This window comes from Phyllobates terribilis, unplaced genomic scaffold, assembly GCF_046119375.1.
Source record: "Phyllobates terribilis strain yellow unplaced genomic scaffold, ASM4611937v1 Scaffold_12__6_contigs__length_324123572, whole genome shotgun sequence".
NCBI classification, from domain to species: domain Eukaryota; kingdom Metazoa; phylum Chordata; class Amphibia; order Anura; family Dendrobatidae; genus Phyllobates; species Phyllobates terribilis.
Genome location: NW_027362772.1, coordinates 47,961,247 through 47,985,280, shown reverse-complemented (window position 1 = coordinate 47,985,280; position 24,034 = coordinate 47,961,247). Strand labels below are relative to the sequence as shown.

General features: G+C 42.8%; 1 protein-coding gene across 6 annotated transcripts in view; it reads right to left on the bottom strand.

Moving 5' to 3' along the window:
• Positions 1–24,034, bottom strand: part of LOC141172017 (maternal B9.10 protein-like) — a 202,936-nt gene that overhangs the window by 165,164 nt on the left and 13,738 nt on the right. For all 6 annotated transcript variants that reach the window (XM_073655792.1, XM_073655791.1, XM_073655790.1 and 3 more), the window contains one exon: positions 4,995–5,062. The gene's annotated coding sequence lies outside the window, so the exon portion shown is untranslated. The remainder of the gene's footprint in view (positions 1–4,994; positions 5,063–24,034) is intronic.

The window sequence follows — 24,034 nt, the reverse complement described above, 5'->3', positions numbered from 1 at the left end:
GTGCATTATCCTTGTACTGTGACATCACTGTGTGCATTATCCCTGTACTGTGACATCACTGTGTGCATTATCCCTGTACTGTGACATCACTGTGTGCATTATCCCTGTACTGTGACATCACTGTGTGCATTATCTCTGTACTGTGACATCACTGTGTGCATTATCCCTGTACTGTGACATCACTGTGTGTATTATCTCTGTACTGTGACATCACTGTGTGCATTATCCCTGTACTGTGACATCACTGTGTGTATTATCCCTGTACTGTGACACCACTGTGTGCATTATCCCTGTACTGTGACATCACTGTGTGCATTATCCCTGTACTGTGACATCACTGTGTATTATCCTGTACTGTGACATGACTGTGTGCATTATTCCTGTACTGTGACATCAGTGTGCATTACCCTTGTAATGTGACATCACTGTGTGCATTGTCTTTGTGAAGTGACATCACTGTGTGTGCATTATCCTTTACTGTGACATCACTGTGTGCATTATCCCTGTACTGTGACATCACTGTGTGTATTATCTCTGTACTGTGACATCACTGTGTGTATTATCCTGCACTGTGACATCACTGTGTGTATTATCCTGTACTGTGACATCACTGTGTGCATTATCCTGCACTGTGACATCACTGTGTGGATTATCCTGCACTGTGACATCACTGTGTGCATTATCCTGTACTGTGACATCACTGTGTGCATTATCCCTGTACTGTGACATCACTGTGTGCATTATCTCTGTACTGTGACATCACTGTGTGCATTATCCTTGTACTGTGACATCACTGTGTGCATTATCCCTGTACTGTGACATCACTGTGTGCATTATCCCTGTACTGTGACATCACTGTGTGCATTATCCCTGTACTGTGACATCACTGTGTGCATTATCTCTGTACTGTGACATCACTGTGTGCATTATCCCTGTACTGTGACATCACTGTGTGTATTATCTCTGTACTGTGACATCACTGTGTGCATTATCCCTGTACTGTGACATCACTGTGTGTATTATCCCTGTACTGTGACACCACTGTGTGCATTATCCCTGTACTGTGACATCACTGTGTGCATTATCCCTGTACTGTGACATCACTGTGTATTATCCTGTACTGTGACATGACTGTGTGCATTATTCCTGTACTGTGACATCAGTGTGCATTACCCTTGTAATGTGACATCACTGTGTGCATTGTCTTTGTGAAGTGACATCACTGTGTGTGCATTATCCTTTACTGTGACATCACTGAGTGCATTATCCTTTACTGTGACATCACTGTGTGCATTATCCCTGTACTGTGACATCACTGTGAGCAATATTTTGATGCAGTGACATCACTGTGTGTTATCCTGTACTATGACATCACTGTGTGTATTATCCTGTACTATGACATCACTGTGTATATTATCCCTGTACTGTGACATCACTGTGTGCATTATCCTGTACTGTGACATCACTGTGTGCATTATCCCTGTATTGTGATATCACTGTGTATATTATCCCTGTATTGTGACATCACTGTGTGTATTATCCTGTACTGTGACATCACTGTGCGTATTATCCTGTACTGTGACATCACTGTGTGCATTATCCTGTACTGTGACATCACTGTGTGTATTATCCTGTACTATGACATCACTGTGTGTATTATCCTGTACTGTGACATCACTGTGTGCATTATCCTGCACTGTGACATCACTGTGTGTATTATCCTGTACTGTGACATCACTGTGTGCATTATCCTGTACTGTGACATCACTGTGTGCATTATCCTGTACTGTGACATCACTGTGTATTATCCTGTACTGTGACATCACTGTGTGCATTATCCTGTACTGTGACATCACTGTGTGTATTATCCTGTACTGTGACATCAGTGTGCATTATCCTTGTACTGTGACATCATTGTGTGCTTTGTCTTTGTGCTGTGACATCACTGTGTGTGCATTATCCCTGTACTGTGACATCACTGTGTGCATTATCCTGCACTGTGACATCACTGTGTGCATTATCCTGTACTGTGACATCACTGTGTGCATTATCCTGAAATGTGTGTGAGACACTGAGGGGAATCATATGCGAGGGCCGTTATGTATCCCCCAGAATGTGCTTAGAAGCATACTGAACCTCTAGAGATGTAATAACACAGTGATGTCACAGTATCGGGATAATACACACAGTGATGTCATAGAGCAGAGATAATGCACACAGTGATGTCACAGTATCGGGATAATACACAAAGTGATGTCATAGAGCAGAGATCATGCACACAGTGATGTCACAGTATATCTCCTCTATGTCATCACTGTGCAGTATCCTACAGTGTGACTTCTCTGTGCGTTATCCCAGTACTGCCACATCACTGTGAGCATTATTTTGATACTGTAACATCACTGAGTATTATCCTGTACTGTGACCTCTCTGTGCATTAACTCTGCTCTATGACATCACTCTATACATTATCCTTATACTGTGACATCACTGTGTGCATTATATCTGCTCTATGACATCAGTGTGTATTATCCCAATACTGTGACATCACTGTGTGCATTATCTCTACTCTATGACATCACTGTGTGCAGTATCCTATACTGTGATTTCCCTGTGTGTTATTCCTGTACTGTCACATCACTGTGAGCATTATTTTGATACAGTTACATCACTGTTTGTATTATCATTTTACTGTGAGATCACTGTGTGCAGTATCCTGTTCTGTGATTTCTCTGTGCATTATCTCTGCTCTATGACATCACTGTGTGAATTATCCTTATACTGTGACATCACTGTGTGCATTATATATGCTCTATCACATCGCTGTTTGTATTATCCCTGTACTGTGACATCACTGTGATCATTATTTTGATGCAGTGACATCACTGTGTGTTATCCTGTACTATGACATCACTGTGTGTATTATCCTGTACTATGACATCACTGTGTGCATTATCCTGTACTGTGACATCACTGTGTGCATTATCCTGTACTGTGACATCACTGTGTATATTATCCCTGTACTGTGACATAACTGTGTGCATTATCCTGTTCTGTGACATCACTGTGTATATTATCCCTGTATTGTGACATCACTGTGTGTATTATCCTGTACTGTGACATCACTGTGTGCATTATCCTGCACTGTGACATCACTGTGTGTATTATCCTGCACTGTGACATCACTGTGTGGATTATCCTGTACTGTGACATCACTGTGTGTATTATCCTGTACTGTGACATCACTGTGTGCATTATCCTGTACTGTGACATCACTGTGTGCATTATCCTGTACTGTGACATCACTGTGTGCATTATCCTGTACTGTGACATCACTGTGTATATTATCCCTGTACTGTGACATCACTGTATGCATTATCCTGTACTGTGACATCACTGTGTGCATTATCCTGTACTGTGACATCACTGTGTGCATTATCCCTGTACTGTGACATCACTGTGTGCATTATCCCTGTACTGTGACATCACTGTGTATATTATCCCTGTACTGTGACATCACTGTGTGCATTATCCTGTACTGTGACATCACTGTGTGCATTATCCCTGTACTGTGACATCACTGTGTGCATTATCCCTGTACTGTGACATCACTGTGTGCATTATCCCTGTACTGTGACATCACTGTGTGCATTATCCTGCACTGTGACATCACTGTGTGCATTATCCTGCACTGTGACATCACTGTGTGGATTATCCTGCACTGTGACATCACTGTGTGTATTATCCTGTACTGTGACATCACTGTGTGCATTATCCTGTACTGTGACATCACTGTGTGTATTATCCTGTACTGTGACATCACTGTGTGCATTATCCTGTACTGTGACATCACTATGTATATTATCCCTGTACTGTGACATCACTGTGTGCATTATCCTGTACTGTGACATCACTGTGTGCATTATCCCTGTACTGTGACATCACTGTGTGCATTATCCTGTACTGTGACATCACTGTGTGCATTATCCCTGTACTGTGACATCACTGTGTGCATTATCCTGTACTGTGACATCACTGTGTGCATTATCCCTGTACTGTGACATCACTGTGTGCATTATCTCTGCTCTATGACATCACAATGTGCTGTGATCAGATTATGACTAGCCATAAGTGTTCTGCCCTCCCTTAAAGATGTCAGGTCCGTACAAGTCACTGAGTGCGCAGCACAGAACAGGCTGATGAGTAACACCATACAGTTATTAGATGGGGGGAGGGGTCCTCATTTCATTTCTTTTTAAAAACAAATTTAGAATATCGGAAGTGACTTTGCATTGTTACTCTGCATGTTTCCATAGAGTTTATAAAGGGGGATCCCCCACTATTACAACGGATATTGCGCTGACTCATAGGAACTATCAGTTCTATACGTTATTACCGGATGGCACATTGATTTCTTTCCCTTGTAGAGACCGGTCCTATGGGGCGATACATTGTAAGAAGCTGTGACCCGGTGATCGCATGTGGCGCACCAGGCAGCAAGTGTTCAAGTTTCCTACAGTGCCTCCTCTGGAGAAATGAGGTATTACACTTTTTCTATATGAACTTCCGGATGCTCCAAAGAGAATGAGACGACTCCTCCTAATCTCCGCGCTGCATCTTATCACTCTGCTTTTCTGAATGGGGCATAAAGATGGGTTTTAGCCGTCCATCCCATAAGGAATTCAGGGAGCTTCAATACCCAGATTTACCAGCCAAATAGGAACATTTTTGGACCATAATTGCAGGTTTTGTTCCCTATGAGCAGTGCCAGTCCTGAGCGGACATGTTCATGGGTGATCTGAGCTATCATTATGTACAGGTGTGAATGTGTCCAATAACCCAACCACCATGGCCAAAAGCCTCATGTCACCGTCCACAAACCAGACTACGAAGACTTCACCTCTACATGGCAGAGCCGAGCAGTGCCAGGGACAACAAGGGTGACACTGGAAGAGCAGCTCCGCAGCCCTCACATAAGACATAATGTTACCTACCTCATAGCAGGACGGAAGCTCCAGTACAGGACATCCGCGCAAGTGCAGAGTATTAGCTTCTGTTATTCCTAAAAAAGAAGAGAAGATACATCACAATACTGATCCTGACCTACCTCCAGTATACTCCAGAGCTGCACTCACTATTCTGCTGGTGCAGTCACTGTGTACATACATTACATTACTGATCCTGTACTGATCCTGAGTTACCTCCTGTATTATACTCCAGAGCTGCACTCACCATTCTCCTGGTGCAGTCACTGTGTACATACATTACATTACTGATCCGGAGTTACATCCTGTATTATACTCCAGAGCTGCACTCACTATTCTGCTGGTGCAGTCACTGTGTACATACATTACATTACTGATCCTGTACTGATCCTGAGTTACATCCTGTATTATACTCCAGAGCTGCACTCACTATTCTCCTGGTGCCGTCACTGTGTACATACATTACATTACTGATCCTGAGTTACATCCTGTATTATACCCTAGAGCTGCACTCACTATTCTGCTGGTGCAGTCACTGAGTACATACATTACATTACTGATCCTGAGTTACCTCCTGTATACTCCAGAGCTGCACTCACTATTCTGCTGGTGCAGTCACTGTGTACATACATTACATTACTGATCCTGAGTTACATCCTGTATTGTACTCCAGAGCTGCGCTCACTATTCTGCTGGTGCAGTCACTGTGTACATACCTGTACTGATCCTGAGTTACATCCTGTATTATACTCCAGAGCTGCACTCACTATTCTGCTGGTGCAGTCACTGTGTACATACATTACATTACTGATCCTGAGTTACATCCTGTATTATACTCCAGAGCTGCACTCACTATTCTGCTAGTGCAGTCACTGTGTACATACCTGTACTGATCCTGAGTTACATCCTGTATTATACTCACTATTCTGCTGGTGCAGTCACTGTGTACATACATTACATTACTGATCCTGTACTGATCCTGAGTTACATCCTGTATTATACTCCAGAGCTGCACTCACTATTCTGCAGGTGTAGTCACTCTGTACATACATTACATTACGAATCTTGAGTTACATCCTGTATTATACTCCAGAGCTGCACTCACTATTCTGATGGTGCAGTCACTGTGTACATATATTAAATTACTGATCCTGTACTGATCCTGGGTTACATCCTGTATTATACTCCAGAGCTGCACTCACTATTCAGCTGGTGCAGTCACTGTGTACATACATTACATTACTGATCCTGAGTTACATCCTGTATTATACTCCAGAGCTGCACTCACTATTCTGCTAGTGCAGTCACTGTGTACATACCTGTACTGATTCTGAGTTACATCCTGTATTATACTCCAGAGCTGCACTCACTATTCTGCTGGTGCAGTCACTGTGTACATACATTACATTACTGATCCTGAGTTACATCCTGTATTATACTCCAGAGCTGCACTCACTATTCTGCTGGTGCAGTCACTGTGTACATACATTACATTACTGATCCTGAGTTACATCCTGTATTATACTCCAGAGCTGCACTCACTATTCTGCTGGTGCAGTCACTGTGTACATACATTACATTACTGATCCTGAGTTACATCCTGTATTATACTCCAGAGCTGCACTCACTATTCTGCTGGTGCAGTCACTGTGTACATACATTACATTACTGATCCTGTACTGATCCTGAGTTACATCCTGTATTATACTCCAGAGCTGCACTCACTATTCTGCTGGTGCAGTCACTGTGTACATACATTACATTACTGATCCTGAGTTACATCCTGTATTATACTCCAGAGCTGCACTCACTATTCTGCTGGTGCAGTCACTGTGTACATACATTGCTTTGATCAGAACATTATACTTAAGTCTTAAAATCCTCTGTGCTGCTGTGGACACATGGGAAGCAGAATTCTGGTATGATTCTTGCATAACTGTCGTGTACAATATAGAGGATCTAATGGATTTATAGTAATGAGGGGCAGACACATTTCGCAGGCCGGACCCTCCCCACCTCCACTGTGCGCAAGGTGTTTCCTGTCGATTTTCTCCTACCCTGGACATGATTTACGCTGCTCTGAAGAATGCTGAAAATGTATTCTTACAAGGTGAAAGATTTAGGGATTTTTCAACAGAACGCAGGATGCGCAGACATCTGCGGCCTTCAGAGGAGGAGGCTTATCCTGCCAATGAATGGCCGCCCAGTATAACTTCCCTACCACCCAGTGCAACTTCTGGAAGTGCAGCCCGATGGCCACAATGACCACTGTGCCACGTGAATAGGCTACAGGAGGAACCAAAGGGTCCAAAATGGTTCCCCCATCTCCAGCCTCTTTATGCCTTGATCATGATTGACATCTAAGAGGTTAGCTCCGACCACAGCAGTCAGACTCAGGCGCCAGCTGTATAGCGCAGCCATCACCTGCGTCGAATGGAGCAGGTCACCTTTTGAGCACCGCTCCATGTACATAGTACACACATCCACCAAAGACGGCCCCCAGGGGCCATGTGTTCTGGCATTTGCCTAGAGTCGTTGGGTTCTGGTGAGAAAACTGGCCATATTTCTTGCATACTTTTCGCTTCTTCTAGGCAGATTCTTCGAAATTTGACACATCGAAAAGGTTGCCCAAAAAAAAAAAAAATTATCTGAAAGAAAAAGCTTAAAAAACTCTGAGCGTATGTGTTTTTTTCACATGGATTTTCAAATTCCATGTAAAAAAAACAAACGGTGTGGCCTACCAGAGGATTCTCCTGCTCTCCTGCCGGCCAGTCTGAGCCTGTGAACAATGTATTTGCATATGGAACCTTTTTACTGAGTTTTCTGAGCAGAAAACACAGAGTTGTTTTAAGGAAGTTTTGGAGCAGAAACTCTTAAATTTTTGAGGAGTTTTGCAGGAGGATTTGGAGAATTTCCGCTCAGTTTCGGAGGAATCCTTTCCACATCTCCAGTATATCGCAGTCCTCTTGACTAATAGCGCTATAATATGTTCAAGTGAAGTTTAATATAAAGCATGTCGGCGACCTCATTACATCGGTCGGGGCGCTTCCGGCCCTTTGACTGCAGGGGAATTATAGCTAAATGCATTAAGCGATATGATGAATGCACTTTACTTATCCGGGGCTAAATCATCATTATGGCTACACAGCGCCGTATGAAGTGGAGAACTCGGCTCACATCTTACGGTAAAACCTAAAATTTGCGGGAATCAGCCTTATGGATCGACCACCATATCATCAGCCATCCTATAGCGAACCAGAACCCATTACTTGCTGACAACAGCAGTCAGGACATGCTGGGAGTTGTAGTTTTACAACAGCTGATGAGCTATAGGTTGCAGTCCATCCTCCGAAGGATGATTTTCTATACAGAAAATGTTCTGTATAATATCCACAAAGCCGTACAATCCCAATGTCGGTGTCCTTGCAAAAATAGTTGCAAAAAATCCCCCAAATATTCCCCAATAAACATTTGCATCGTTTTCAGGATCATTTGCGCAAAATCCCAAACTGCTCTATTTATTTTTGTTTATAACATTACTTTTTGGGAACTTTTTCTAGCCTGTTCCCCTAAAATTTGCACAAAAATTTAGAACTGCACATAAAGATCATTGATTTCGGACAGAGGAGGGGGGTATGGAGTATGTTTGCGCAAAAAGTTCTGCAACTTTTTAAAAAGTCGCAATTGATGAAGCAGACGAAAACATTTGAAAAATGCCAACCTCGCCCATAGAAAAAAACAAAAAAAAACAGATGGACACATATTAAAGAAGACTTTTAAAAGGCAGCAAATTTAGAAAAGAACAAGGAGAAAGTGAAAATCGGGCAAAAAAGAGAAAAATAGACAAAAAAAGGAGCACATGCAATAATGAATTAGGCAACGAGTTTACATTTTTTAAGTTTTTTTTTTTGTTGTTTTTTTTTAACATGTGCTTTCAACCTTAGGGTTTTTCAGGCAGATTCAAGTCATCTTTTGGGCTTTACCATTGACTTGTGTTGTAAAGTACAGAGCGTCTTCCGAGCGGGAAATGCCAGAAGAATGAACCGGTCACTTCTTTTAACCACTTGTAGTTTTTAGAAACCTGAAGTGGTTAAAAGATGTTCAAAAGCCTGAACATGTGCACAGCGAGTCGTTTTTAGTCGTGGAAACGCTCCAAAATCCTCCTCCAAAAATGCAAAACTCTTCAAAAACTTTGAGGTTCTGCTCCGAAAACTCTGCAAAAAAATTGCGTGTGCACATAGCCCTTTGAGTTTTTTCTCTTAGTTTGGGCGGCATCTAGTTTGGGGCGGACTATATCAAAAGCCGCTGATAAAAAAAAGTGACATCTGCCTTCTTTTTTCCCACCAGGAGTTGTTTGAAATTTAGAGCGGGGAAAAAAGACGCTTAAAAGATTGAACTACTTCAACTTTTTTTTTTGCAATTTTTCAGCTGATCTTCAAAAAACTGCATGTGCTCATAACTGAAGGGTATGTTCACACTAGGTTTTTTTTTTTCCGACGGTCAAACAACAATTTTTAAGGTGGAAGTGCTGCTTGGTAACATTAGTCATTTTCTGTTAAGGTTTTTCTTAGCATTTTCTTGTCTCAAAATTCATTAAGCAATGAATAAACTGCCAGTGTTTTTTAGGCAAAAACTCTTACAAAACACTCACAAAGGTTTTTTTTATTTTTTTAGGAAAATTATGAAGCACCTTAATGGCGGAAAATTCTTGAAGAACTACCTCTTTTGCCGCACAAAATACTGAACGGAACAGAAAAAAATAGGAAGCGTATTCGGAGCGTTTTTTAGGGCTCATTTTTCAGAGCCGAAAATTGTTACGTGAACATACCCTAAAAGTACCTACTCTAATAGTGCCGAGTAGTGCCTCTGTTTGGCCCACCCATCAGCCGGACCCCTAGCGAATAGTTATTCCCCATCCTATGGACTTTCTGGAAATTTTGGGAATACCCCATTTCTGGGAAAGCTGCCATTACTGGTTGTCATTTTTCCCAGAATTTTTGATAAAAGAAGAAAAATTTTTCTTTATCATTGTAACTTTTTGCGGAAATGAACTTTTGTCCACCACATTTTTTGGTTATTTTTGTAAGTCACCGGAGTTGATGTTCACACCGGGGGAAAATTTTACAAGACCCTTTTTCCCTTCACCTCTGGACATCGTCATCCCGTATAGACAGATTTAACATGTCAGTGTTATCGACTGATAAAGGGTGGAAATTCGGCCCGTCCTTTCCACCCTCTTCCTGACAACTATTCGTTCCCCCCTCCACCATCATAAAAACTGAATGGCAGCCTGGGCTGGTAATGATACGAGCTTCCTGCCCAGCGGGCGATATGCCGTAATGTGAAGGTTCTCAGAAGTTCTCCGATTCTGCCGCAGCTGTAAGAAGCGTCGCCATCATCGCCGCTCAGTCTCCTGTTTAATCCTGGCTTTTCGCAGAACCTGCTTCCATGTAGGAATCTAAATGAGCAAAAGCGGGTCCCTCAGAAGCCATTTTGAGAAGGGATTATGGTGGACACGCTTTACGCATGGGTTAATTCAAGATGGCTACCATGACAACAGACTGGATTAACTCCTTGCCACCTCCAAGAAGTTTCCAAAGAAGGGACAGAACCTTTGCTGGAGCTTCATTCGTTTCCAGCTTTTCTTGACAATGTTAAGAATGGAGGTCCATTACTAAACGAATCATTGTGCGACCCTGTTACATCTAATTTTTCGGCGGTATCATGTGACCTGCACGATTTACCGACAAGTTTGCTTTTCATAAAAAAAAAAATCTATGGCCAACACTTAAAGGGGACTTGTCACTTGCTATAAATATGTAATTTTATTAACTAATTTAAATGCCACCGTTCTTCTGAATCCGGCGATGTTTTTCTTTTATGTCTACGCCTCTCAGTTCCTGAGATATGGCCCTCTCTTCCCTGTCTGTAGATCTAGTCAATTTTTATCCAACTGGGCACAGTCCACAAGAACACGCCCACAGAGGAGTAGTGAAGGCCACGCCCACTTAGCTTAAAAGACTAGACTTGCATACAGGGAAGAGGCAGCCATATCTCAGGAATGGAGTGGCATAGGAACAAAAGGAAAACATCGCCGGATTCAGGAGAACAGCGGAATCTACACCAGAAAAAAAAAATTACAAATTTATGGTAAGCGAAAGAATCCCTTTAAGACTAGCTTTTTCTGAAAAAAAAATGTGATGGAATAAATTGCAACTGATTCATTAAAAGGCTTTGTGCTGATTTTGTACAAATGCGAGCCATTTTCTGGCTTTTCAATTTAAAATCAGTCTAGAAGTTGTAGACCACACCCACTTCCAGGAAACCATGCCCACGCAGCATTTTTCTGAAAGGGCAAGAGTTGAAAATTATGATAATATGAATTATTACATATACATCTATAATTTTTTGCATGGTAGTCTATGGGGGTAATTTTTGGAAAAACTTCATTGCGACGCGAGTGTCAAGGGGGCCTTTTTTCAATCACCCAGTGACCCAGAGATGACTTTAGGTCTCCTGGAAGTGAGTCACACCCTCACATTACTACCATTGTGCAAGGAAATGGTGCATGGCAGGAGTGTGAAACCTATTATTTAGGATAGGGCTACACAGCGACTTCTGGAAACGAGGCATGTGGTTGCATTGTCCCGCTACCAAAACCGCAAGTTGTATAGGAATCCAGCAGGTTGGATTTCTGATGATGGTGGCAACCACTGGCGAGCAGCAACACGACCCTTTTACTATCATTGCTTGCCAGGGACCCACTAATCTTGTCAATGGGGTCATTGTGTGACCCACCACATGCAAAAATCCAACGCTATTGGGGTTTTTTTTTGTTACAACTTGCACATATGGACTTTGATGCAAGTTGCAGCGACCTCTCCACAATGGCTGTTGCAACCTGATAGCAGGTCGCAGACAATAGGCATGAATATTTTTGGACACACGACATAGTGCTAGATTTAAAAGTGAATAAACGGCACTATAAATACATGGACCCCAACCTATTATGTGCCACTTACAATACTTTGGGATGAGATGGATCATCGGGCTTCCTCAGGCACCAAAGTCCAGGTCTGACTGCTATCATTATATCCTCTATAGTTGCCTCGTGACCCATGAGCCAGTTCTTCTCTGGTTCCAAAAAAAATCACACCCTTTATGCTATTCTGATTTACCCAAACTGACCATCTTTAGTATTTTCAGATAGAGCTTGTAAATACAAGCAATTTTGCAATTTATTACTTTTTAAAATTTTCAGCCTTTCTTGAGATATTAACACTTTTTTCTTGTGTTTACAGTTCGTTGCCTTGGAGACCGACCACCGCTGCCAGACAGTAGAACATGGGCAATACTTACAAGCTGTTTTCTACTGAGCTTGTAAGCACTGGTTTGAAGCTGGACAGGAACGCTGGAGCATGCTGTTACCGCCTAATCCCAGCAAACTTCAACTAAGGGTTCATAAGCCACACAGCAGAGGTGGTCGGTCTCCTAGGCAACGAGCTGTAAACAAAGGAAAAATGTTAATATCTCGAGAACGGATTAAAATTTTAATAAGCAGTCAATTGCAAAAGTGTTTTATTTCACCAGCTCTATCCCCTACAAAATCCATCTTTAGCCACATTCACACGGTCAGTATTTTACATCAGTATTTGTAAGACAAGATCAGGAATGAAACAATTAGAGGAAAAGTATAATAGAAACACGTCACCACTTCTGTATTTTTTTTACCCGCTCCTGGTTTCGGCTTACAAATACTGATGTAAAATACTGACCAAATACTGAACGTGTGAACATGGCCACGACGAATTAGTCAAGTGGAAACTGCGCCAAGAAGAGCTTCTTTTTGGGAGTTTTTGGAGATTTTTCTTTTTATGAACTGTTTACTTAAGTGTTTTTGGGGTGTGTTCACATGGAGTTATTTTATAAGGATATTGAAGTGTAAAGCTCTGTGCACACTGAGACTTTTTGCTGAGATTTATAAGCAGGAACTGACCGAAAAACGCCACTTTTTTGTGGAGGATTTGGAGAGTTTCTGCTCACATTATGCTCCAAAAACTCTGAAAAAAAAAACTCAATCTGTACATACCCTATCCGCTCCAAAATCCACTTGCTTGAAGTGGCTTTTAATGCAGATTTTGGAGCGGATTCGCTTCCAAATCCTTGTCATAAAATACTCCAGGAAAAGGAGCATTTCCCGAAATGGTTTCTGCTTGAAAAAAACTCCTGAAAAAAAAAAAAATAAAACCTCTGTGACCGTACAATTTTGGAAAAAAGTGGGGTTTTTTCGCAGCTTTTTTTCATTGGACGGTGCCTTAGTTCGGGTCGAAATCCATCAGGATTCGACGTGACATGGGGAAAGAAAAATCACTCAAAAATTACATGTTTAAAAATAAAAGTTTTCAAAAAGTTTTTTTGATGAAGATTTTAGGGAGGATCTGCTTCAAAAAAAAAACAAAAACTTGAATGTGAACCTAGTCCGGCGTAAAAAAAATGTAATAATTTTTTTTTTTTTTTTTATAATCGTCACCTTATACACTGATATGTTCTTCGCAAAAAAAAAAAAAAAATCCCCAAATCTCTCAGCGGTCACGTTTCCCCCTTTATCGTTTTACCCCGGCAGCCCCTTGTAGCCTCTCTCCTCTGTCCCCCTCCTCGCTTCTTCCTCTCTCTCCACCTCTCTTCTATCTCTGCCTCGTTCTCTCCTCTTTTGCTCGGAGAGGCAGCGCTGGCTCCACGCCAAGGCGAAAAATTCCATCTCCTCATCCAGTGCAGAGCCGCAGGGAGGGCGAGAGGATGGGGGAAGGGAAGAAGAGAGAGAGAGACATGGGGGGAGGGGAGAGGTGAGAGGGAGAAAAGGGGGACACAAAGACAAGAGCGACCGCCAGAGACACACCAATGAGCCCCGCGTTACCGCAGAAAAGGGGGGCGCCGAGGCCCTACAAAATTACCAAAAAAAAAAAAAACTTTCATAGTTAGATTACGGCTGGAAACGCATGGCGACTTGTGTCGCCGCGCGGCATGGCAGTCGACGCCATTCACATGATGCATGGCGCTGCGATTTTTGCGTCGCATGTAGCCACAGTTTTATGATTGTCGCACGGGGTTCGGCGCCATCTTGTCGCGAAAAAAATTAGGGCGAGAGGATTTGTAAACCACCCTATTCCGATAGGATGACCTCTTTAAAGATATATATCGTCATATACACCGTTTTAAGCCTTAGTGTGTGTATATATTCAAAATGGCAGACAGAAAACTGGCAACCAGTTAGAGCTCAGCGCTCATTTCTTAAAACCGCTCTGGAAAAGAAGTAAAAGCTGCCCTGTGATTGGTTGCTATGTGCAAAAAGATCCACGCCGAGAGATTTAAGAAGTACTAACCAATCACAGCTAAGCTTTCATTTCTTACAGCGCCCTTGAAAAATGAAAGCTGCGTTGTGATTGGTTGCTATGGGTTCCCGAGACCCACTAGGACAGATTTATGAAATATCTGTTACCCTAGCAACCAATACCCTAGGTTGCTATGGGCAACAAGATCCACTTGGAGAGATTCATGAAGTATCTTTGTTACCCGTAGCAACCAATCACAGCGAAGCTTTCATTTCTTATAGAGCTTTGGAAAAATGAAAGCTGCATTCTTATTGGTTGCTATGGGTACTGAGATTCACTAAGAGAGATTTATGAAATATCTTTGTTACCCCTAGCAACCAATCACAGCCCCATACTCCTGGTTGCTATGGGCAACAAGATCCACTCGGAGAGATTTATGAAGTATCTTTGTTACCCGTAGCAACCTTAGTGCTCTTAAAACATGAAAGCTGCATTGTGATTGGTTGCTATGGGTACCGAGACTCACTAAGACAGGTTTATGAAATATCTGTTACTCCTAGCAACCAATACCCCCGGTTGCTATGGGCAACAAGATCCACTCGGAGAGATTTAAGAAGTATCTTTGTTACCCCTAGCAACCATCATCATTCACTCATCAGTCATCAATCATTTTTTACAGCGCACTAGAAAAATGAGAGCTGCGTTGTGATTGGTCGCTATAACACATTAGAGGAGATTTATGAAAAATTCCTTTAAGATTTTTTTTTGTTTGTCGTTGCCTATAGCAACCGATCGCAGCACCGTTACCACATCGCCATTTTTTTCCCCCGCTGGTGACAGCGATGCCCTAGGGCAATGTGCCAGGAGGAGGCTAATAAGCCAACGTTGCCTCTTTCCCATGGTATATAGACACAGGGCTGGGGCGGAAAGCTGAAACTTGGCCTCAGGTGAAAGAAAACCTCGCTACACGACTGCAATCACCAACCTGGCACCTTTTATACCAGTGTTGGCTGCCAGACATGCAGATACCCCCAGGGTACTTGGCAAAAATAGACTTAAATACCTAGAAAATCAATGTTTAACACGTAAAATATACACGAAAAAAATATCAATCAAGTAACTAAGTCAGTGTCTCCACTCTAGACTGATACATTTTATTTTTTTTCAATATTATTTTACTACAAAAATTTGCAAAAAAATGAAGACTATACATAAAAAAAAAATCTGATTCATTTATTTAATTTTTTTTAGTATTTTTTGCTGATTAAAAACTACAAAAACGAGCAAAAGAAAAAGAAAAAAAAAGAGGAATATTTATTAAAAAAAAAAACTATTGCTTGAGGCGACTAATGAATTTTAGTTGATTTTTTTTTTAATTATTTTTGCTAATTAATGCTACCTTCCCACCATGGTGAGTTTTTGATGTTGCAGATTTTTTTGCACCCGTTAATGTTACTTTTTCAAAAATATGCTACATAAAAAACTCAACTGAAAGGTAACCTAAAAGCTACAAAAAGGGGCAAAAGAAATTTAGAAAATGAGGAATATACATTAAAAATATATATATTGTTTGGGGCAACTAACGAATTTTAGTGCAATTTTTTAATTATTTTGCTAATTAAGGCTACGTTCCCATGATGAGCTGTTGGTGACTTTTTGATGTTGCAGATTTTTTTTGCACTCATTAAGGTAAATTGCAATTTTTCTAAAATATGCTGCATAAAAAACTCAACGGAAAAGTATCCTAAAAGTACAAAAAGAGGCAAAAAATGAAGCCCGAAACCGCCACCCCTTTTAGAATATTACATTCCACTACTACTACGTAGCCTAAAATCTACAAAGAGGGGCAAAAAAGGAGCCTGAAACCCCCTCGAGAAAATTACACTACTACATGGCCTATAAACTACAAAAAAAGGCAAAAAAAAGGAGCCCAACTCCCCCCCAAGAAAATTACACTACTACGTAACCTAAAAACTACAAAAAGGGACAAAAAAGGAGCCTGAAACTCCCTCAAGTAAATTACACTACTACATGGCCTAAAAACTACAAAAAGGGGCAAAAAAGGAGCCTGAAACTCCCTCAAATAAATTACACTACTACATGGCCTAAAAACTACAAAAAGGGGCAGAAAAGGAGCCTGAAATCCCCTCAAGTAAATTACACTACTACATGGCATAAAAACTACAAAAAGGGGCAGAAAAGGAGCCTGAAACACCCTCAAGTAAATTACACTACTACATGGCCTAAAAACTATAAAAAGGGAAAAAAGGAGCCCGAAACCCCCTTGAGAAAATGACACTACTACATAGCCTGAAAACTACAAAAAGGGGCAAAAAAGGAGCCTGAAACCTCCTCGAGAAAATTACAGTACTATGTAGCCTAAAAACCACAAAACGGCGCAAAAAAGGAGCCCGAAACCCCCTCGAGAAAATTCCACTACTACATAGCCTAAAAACTACAAAAAGGGGAAAAAAAGAGCCTGTAACCGACTTGAGAAAATTACACTACTGCATAGCCTAAAATATACAAAAAGGGGGAAAAAAGGAGCCAGAAACACCCCGAGAAAATCACATTCCACCCCAATAAATGATCTTTTTCAAGCAACAGAACTGAATAAGCCCTGCGATGCTCTGCAGGGAAAAAAAAGCAGGATGATAAGGAAGGGCTGATGGCGGTTAACGGTGGGAGGTCGCCGCTCCGTCAAGACTCGGATCATGGGAGCAGTAGACTGCAGAGGGAAAGTATTGCCTATTAGCTTAGAATAATATACAGCAGGGAGGGTAACTTTGCAGGAAACATTGGGCGTTTTTTTTTTTGCGGAGCACAAGTAGAATTAAAGGCGCAGTGCGATGCTCTGCAGTTTACGGAATTGCTCTGTTGCAAGTAAGAGGTTCTGCAAGTGGAATTCCCAGGATGGGCGATCAGAACAAAGATGGTGAAGATGCCGGGGGCCCAGCTGGGAATAGCCAGACAGGATCTTTCTAGGACAGAGTTAGGCTAAATATAGCTGGATAGGGGAGGGCGGCGCGGTGGAGAGAGTGCGGCACTATGGAAAGGAGTGCGGGGCTAGGAAAGGGGGCCAGTGGGCTACCAATGGTGGTGGAAGGTGGGGCGGGTCAATGAGCAAGAAGAGACGCAGGTAAAGAAGAAGAAAAGAGCGCAGAACAAAGCTGAGAGAGAAGAAGAGACAGGAGGAGGAGGAGGAAGGAGACCTGCAGTGAGCAGGGAGGGGGCCCCTCTGTCTGTCCTTGTATAACTCTGTCACACAGCACTCTGTCACTTGCCGATTTCTGCTCAACCTCAAGAGCATTGCGCTTAACTCCTTGGCTGCCCGTACCAGTCGGGTCTATTCAGCGAAAGAGACGCCCGTACAGGAAAAGAAAAAAGGACACTTACCGTCCCTGATTCCGTTCACAAATCAACCAAAATATAAAGGGTTTTCCAAACTAAAAAATAAAAATTTGTAAAAAAAAACATAACCAATGCTTCCCGGTGTTAAACCACTTAGGCCTTGTTCAGACGTCCGTTTTGTTTTTGTATATCGGATTTTTATCGATATTTGGTCAGAGCGTCCTTTTTTTATGATCAGTCGTTTTCCGCACATGTTAAAAAAAATGGTTCTGCTATTAAAAACGGAGACTTGTATGGGAGATTGCGATCCATGGCTCGGATCAAAAACAGACATGCCGTTTATTTTAGAGGGGGCAGACGCATGATCCGCAAAAAAAAACAAAAAAACATCGGCATGTGAACGATGCCATAGATTATAATGGGGGACGTGTTCTATTTGTGGGAACATGTACGTCTGAATGAAGTCTATGGGTTTATCCCCTCGAAGAACAGGACAATTGGACCTTGGAACAGTTGGGTGGTTTCACCCATCAAAAATAAGAGGTTTAGAAATAAAAAATAGCGAAAAAAAATTTCTTCTAAAAAAAAACCCTCAAAAAACGCTGTCTGGTTTTAAAATGGGGCTCCTCGTTAACCCTTTAAAGAAGCAAACAATTTTACATTGTTTTTTTTACAAAGTTAAAGGGAATGTTTAAATGTTCTATCCCTTTAAAACCCACTTCAGTAGGGATGTACAGTGTATATACAGAAGTCTGAGTGTCTATTTTTAATGTTTTTTCCCTTAGGTTGAGTCAGATGGTCATTCACAACCGTGTCCTCACTACACATCATATCATCACCACTTCCCTAATATTTTGCAAGCTAATTTTTTTTTTTAACCACAAAGTGCATTTTCGTGTCAGTCGTACCGAGGTCAAAAGCTGAGACTACATCAAGAATAAGCAATGACCGGCTGACTGCTGCACCACGCACAGGTATCGAGCAGAAACGTCTGACATCAGATGTCCATAGTCCAAGCAGCAAAGTGTTACATAGTCTGTCACCTATGTCATCTCATACTATGGGGTATGGCTTCCCTTACTCACTGACAGTTTGCAAATAGATCCACTCTATATACACAGTAGTCACTGGGAAAATAAATTACATTACTGATCCTGAGTTACATCCTGTATTATACTCCAGAGCTGCACTCACTATTCTGCTGGTGCAGTCACTGGGAAAATAAATTACATTACTGATCCTGAGTTACATCCTGTATTATACTCCAGAGCTGCACTCACTATTCTGCTTGTGAAGTCACTGTGTACATACATTACATTACTGATCCTGTACTGATCCTGAGTTACATCCTATATTATACTCCAGAGCTGCACTCACTATTCTGCTGGTGCAGTCTCTGTGTACATACATTACATTACTGATCCTGTACTGATCCTGAGTTACATCCTGTGTATTATACTCCAGAGCTGCACTCACTATTCTGCTGTTGCAGTCACTGTGTACATACATTACATTACTGATCCTGTACTGATCCTGAGTTACATCCTGTATTATACTCCAGAGCTGCACTCACTATTCTGCTGGTGCAGTCACTGTGTACATACATTACATTACTGATCCTGTACTGATCCTGAGTTACATCCTGTGTATTATACTCCAGAGCTGCACTCACTATTCTGCTGGTGCAGTCACTGTGTACATACATTACATTACTGATCCTGTGTTACATCCTGTATTATACTCCAGAGCTGCACTCACTATTCTGCTGGTGCAATCACTGTGTACATACATTACATTACTGATCCTGAGTTACATCCTGTATTATACTCCAGAGCTGCACTCACTATTCTGCTGGTGCAGTCACTGTGTACATACATTACATTACTGATCCTGTACTGATCCTTAGTTACATCCTGTATTATACTGCAGAGCTGCACTCACTATTCTGCTGGTGCAGTCACTGTGTACATACATTACATTACTGATCCTGTACTGATCCTGAGTTACATCCTGTGTTATACTCCAGAGCTGCACTCACTATTCTGCTGGTGCAGTCACTGTGTACATACATTACATTACTGATCCTGTGTTACATCCTGTATTATACTCCAGAGCTGCACTCACTATTCTGCTGGTGCAATCACTGTGTACATACATTACATTACTGATCCTGTACTGATCCTGAGTTACATCCTGTATTATACTCCAGAGCTGCACTCACTATTCTGCTGGTGCAGTCACTGTGTACATACATTACATTACTGATCCTGTGTTACATCCTGTATTATACTCCAGAGCTGCACTCACTATTCTGCTGGTGCAGTCACTGTGTACATACATTACATTACTGATCCTGTACTGATCCTGAGTCACATCCTGGATTATACTCCAGAGCTGCACTCACTATTCTGCTGGTGCAGTCACTGTGTACATACATTACATTACTGATCCTGAGTTACATCCTGTATTATACTCTAGTGCTGCACTCACTATTCTGCTGGTGCAGTCACTGTGTACATACATTACATTACTGATCCTGAGTTACATCCTGTATTATACTCCAGAGCTGTACTCAATATTCTGCTGGTGGAGTCACTGTGTACATACATTACATTACTGATCCTGAGTTACATCCTGTATTATACTCCAGAGCTGCACTCACTATTCTGCTGATGCAGTCACTGTGTACATACATTACTGATCCTGTACTGATCCTGAGTTACATCCTCCAGAGCTGCACTCACTATTCTGCTGGTGGAGTCACTTTCCTTCCAGAGGGGAACAAAATATATTAAAAGAAAAAACAGGAGAGAAACAAAATGCAGAAATCACAATCCTGATTCTTACTTGCCGGCTTCCACTTCCTAGAAACCCTAGACTATCACAATGTGGCAGATCCCTGCGCACTGTGCTGCTGCTGCTGCTGACGATGATGATGCTGCTGCTGCTGCTGCTGCTGACGATGATGATGCTGCTGCTGCTGCTGCTTGTGATGCTGCTGCTGCTGCTGCTTGTGATGCTGCTGCTGCTGATGATGATGGTGCTGCTGCTGATGATGCTGCTGCTGCTGATGATGATGATGATGCTGCTGCTGCTGATGCTGCTGCTGCTGCTGATGATGATGATGATGATGCTGCTGCTGCTGATGCTGGTGATGCTGATGCTGCTGCTGCTGATGCTGCTGCTGATGCAGCCACTCAGTCACTGACTTTGCAGGAATCATAATCAGGTGCGGAACTCAGAATTTTTAGACATTGGATTCCGGAATAAAGGAATTTTTCAAACAGATCCTCAGCAGCACAGAGGATTTTAGAAGAAAATTTTGCTTGTCCTATGAGAGGCGCCGACCAATTTTAGTTCTAGGATATTAGTGAGGACAGAGTAATGGGTCAGATTATTTCAGGAGAGGCGAAACTCAGAAGTATCTCCAGCAGCACAGAGTATTTCAGGAAACGACTGTGCTAATTATTTTGGTGATGGTAAATATTCAGGAGATAGAGAGCAGGTGTCTGCGACTGACAGAGTAATAAAGAGATGCTCCTGCAGCACAGAGAATATCAGGAGAGGACCAAAGCGTAAGAATGTCTCCAGCAGAACAGAGTATTTCAGGATAATATGCATGCTGATTTAAGCAGGGAAACTGCAGAGGAGGATTGTCACCAGCAGCACAGAGTATTTCAGCACTGATATTATGCTGATCTAAGCAGGGAGACTGCAGAGGAGGATTGTCCTAAGCAGCACAGAGTATTTCAGGACATAAGTGAGTGCCTGTATATTTTCATGATACTTAAAGTAATGAACAATGGCAGTATAATAATACATAGATTCTCCAGCAGCACAGAGTATTTCAGGAGAGGACAACAGAGGAGGCGCGTCTCCAGCAGCACAGAGTATTTCAGGAGAAGACCACAGAGGAGGAACGTCTCCAGCAACACAGCGTATTTCAGAAGAGGACCACAGAGGAAAGCGTCTCCAGCAGCACAGAGTATTTCAGGAAAGGACCACAGAGGAGGAATGTCTCCAGCAACACAGAGTATTTCAGGAGAGGACCACAGAGGAGAAGCGTCTCCAGCAGCACAGAGAATTTCAGAAGAGGACCACAGAGGAAAGCGTCTCCAGCAGCACAGAGTATTTCAAGAGAGGACCACAGAGGCAGAACGTCTCCAGCAGCACAGAGTATTTCAGGAGAGCGCCACAGAGGAGGTGCATCTCCAGCAGCACAGAGTATTTCAAGAGAGGACCTCAGAGGAGGAACGTCTCCAGCAGCACAGAGTATTTCAGGAGAGCACCACAGAGGAGAAGCATCTCCAGCAACACAGAGTATTTCAGGGGAGGACCACAGAGGAGAAGCGTCTCCAGCAGCACAGAGTATTTCAGGGGAGGACCACAGAGGAGAAGCGTCTCCAGCAGCACAGAGAATTTCAGGGGAGGACCACAGAGGAGAAGCGTCTCCAGCAGCACAGAGTATTTCAAGAGAGGACCACAGAGGAGGTGCATCTCCAGCTGCACAGAGTATTTCAGGAGAGCACCACAGAGGAGGAACGTCTCCAGCAGGACAGAGTATTTCAGGAGAGCACCACAGAGGAGAAGCATCTCCAGCAGCACAGAGTATTTCAGAAAAGGACAACAGAGGAGAAGCATCTCCAGCAGCACAGAGTATTTCAAGAGAGGACCACAGAGGCAGAACGTCTCCAGCAGCACAGAGTATTTCAGGAGAGCGCCACAGAGGAGGTGCATCTCTAGCAGCACAGAGTATTTCAAGAGAGGACCACAGAGGAGGAACGTTTCCAGCAGCACAGAGTATTTCAGAAGAGGACCACAGAGGAGGCAAATCTCCAGCGGTACAGAGTATTTCAGGACGTGATTTAACACGGGGGGGCTGCACATATACAATATGGAGGCAGATTAGTGACCGTTCCTCGGCACTTTCCGTATTTTTACACTTCTGTCTGCAGCTGCTCACTTATTCTCCCAGCAGCGGGTTCAAGCACTGGGACATCTCAGCCTTTTAATACGCCGCCTGCCCTCCTATTGCAGATTTTTTTCGGGGCTGTGCGTTGCCCCCCCGACAGCGCCCGATGTATCATAAGAAGTGATTGTGCATTCCCTTTGTCCACCTGCGATCCTCCCTGCAGCACATTCCCCGAGTACATCCCATCCACAGCTGGAGCCACATTCAGGCGGCTCCATTGTTCGGCGGCAGGCAAGCGGTGGGGAGCATCGAGCGGGTTAACCGGGTCTGGAGCAGGATATAAAATCCATCCCCAGCAGCCTGCGTTCCCTGCAGCTTTTCCTCATCCGTGCCCCCATAACCCCAAATCCCACCACCGCAGAGCTTTAGAGGTGTCTTAAAAGCGATTTTTTTAACCAGTCTGGCAGATTTAAATAGCATTATATTATCTCCGCCGGCTTTTTGTGGTTAAAATAGAACAGCGCTGTTAAGCTGCGAGGCACCCGGCTCAATATGGCGCCCGTGCACAAGCGGGGTTTTTTTTTGGGTGTGTCCGTAGAAGACAATGCGCGCCAAAAATTAGGAAGAAAAATAATAGAAATCAGCAATGGAAAATGATTTTTGATACAAATAAAACAGAGGCTCGGCGAACTAATGGGACCTCGCGGCCACAAATGTCCAAATCCGCCCAAAATCTATGGATATAGGACATGCTACCAAGTCAGTGCAGGTGTCCGCCCCTCCATATCTTACTTGGCACAAGGTTATTCCCAATTCATGGTAAAGGGGGCATCTTGTTGGGGGTCCAAGTGCCGGGATAACAGCTCTGCAGCCTCGTCTTGAATGGATGCTCAAACTCCGCTCCATTCATTGTCTATGGGACTGCCAATGGCAGTCCCCATGGGTGTCACTATAATAGTGCCCTCCAAAGGTCCCTTTAGTCAATATGAAAAGACAATTATTAGTAAAGACTTGCAATAGTTGGGGGCCCCATTGGAGAATTTGCATTGGGGTCAACAAGCTTCAAGTTAAGCCACTGGCAGTCCCATAGACAATGAATTGAGCAGAGATTAAGCATGTTATAGAAAATGAATGGGGCGGAGATCGAGCATGCCATAGACAATGAATGGAGTGGAGATCGAGCATGTCATAGACAATGAATGGAGCAAAAATAGAGGATGCCATAGACAATGAATGGAGAGGAGATCAAGGATGCCATAGACAATGAATGAAGTGGAGATCAAGAATGCCATAGACAATGAATGGAGAGGAGATCGAGCATGCCATAGACAATGAATGGAGAGGAAATCGAGCATGCCATAGACAATGAATGGAGAGGAGATCGAGCATGCCATAGACAATGAATGGAGAGGAGATCGAGCATGCCATAGACAATGAATGGAGAGGAGATCGAGCAT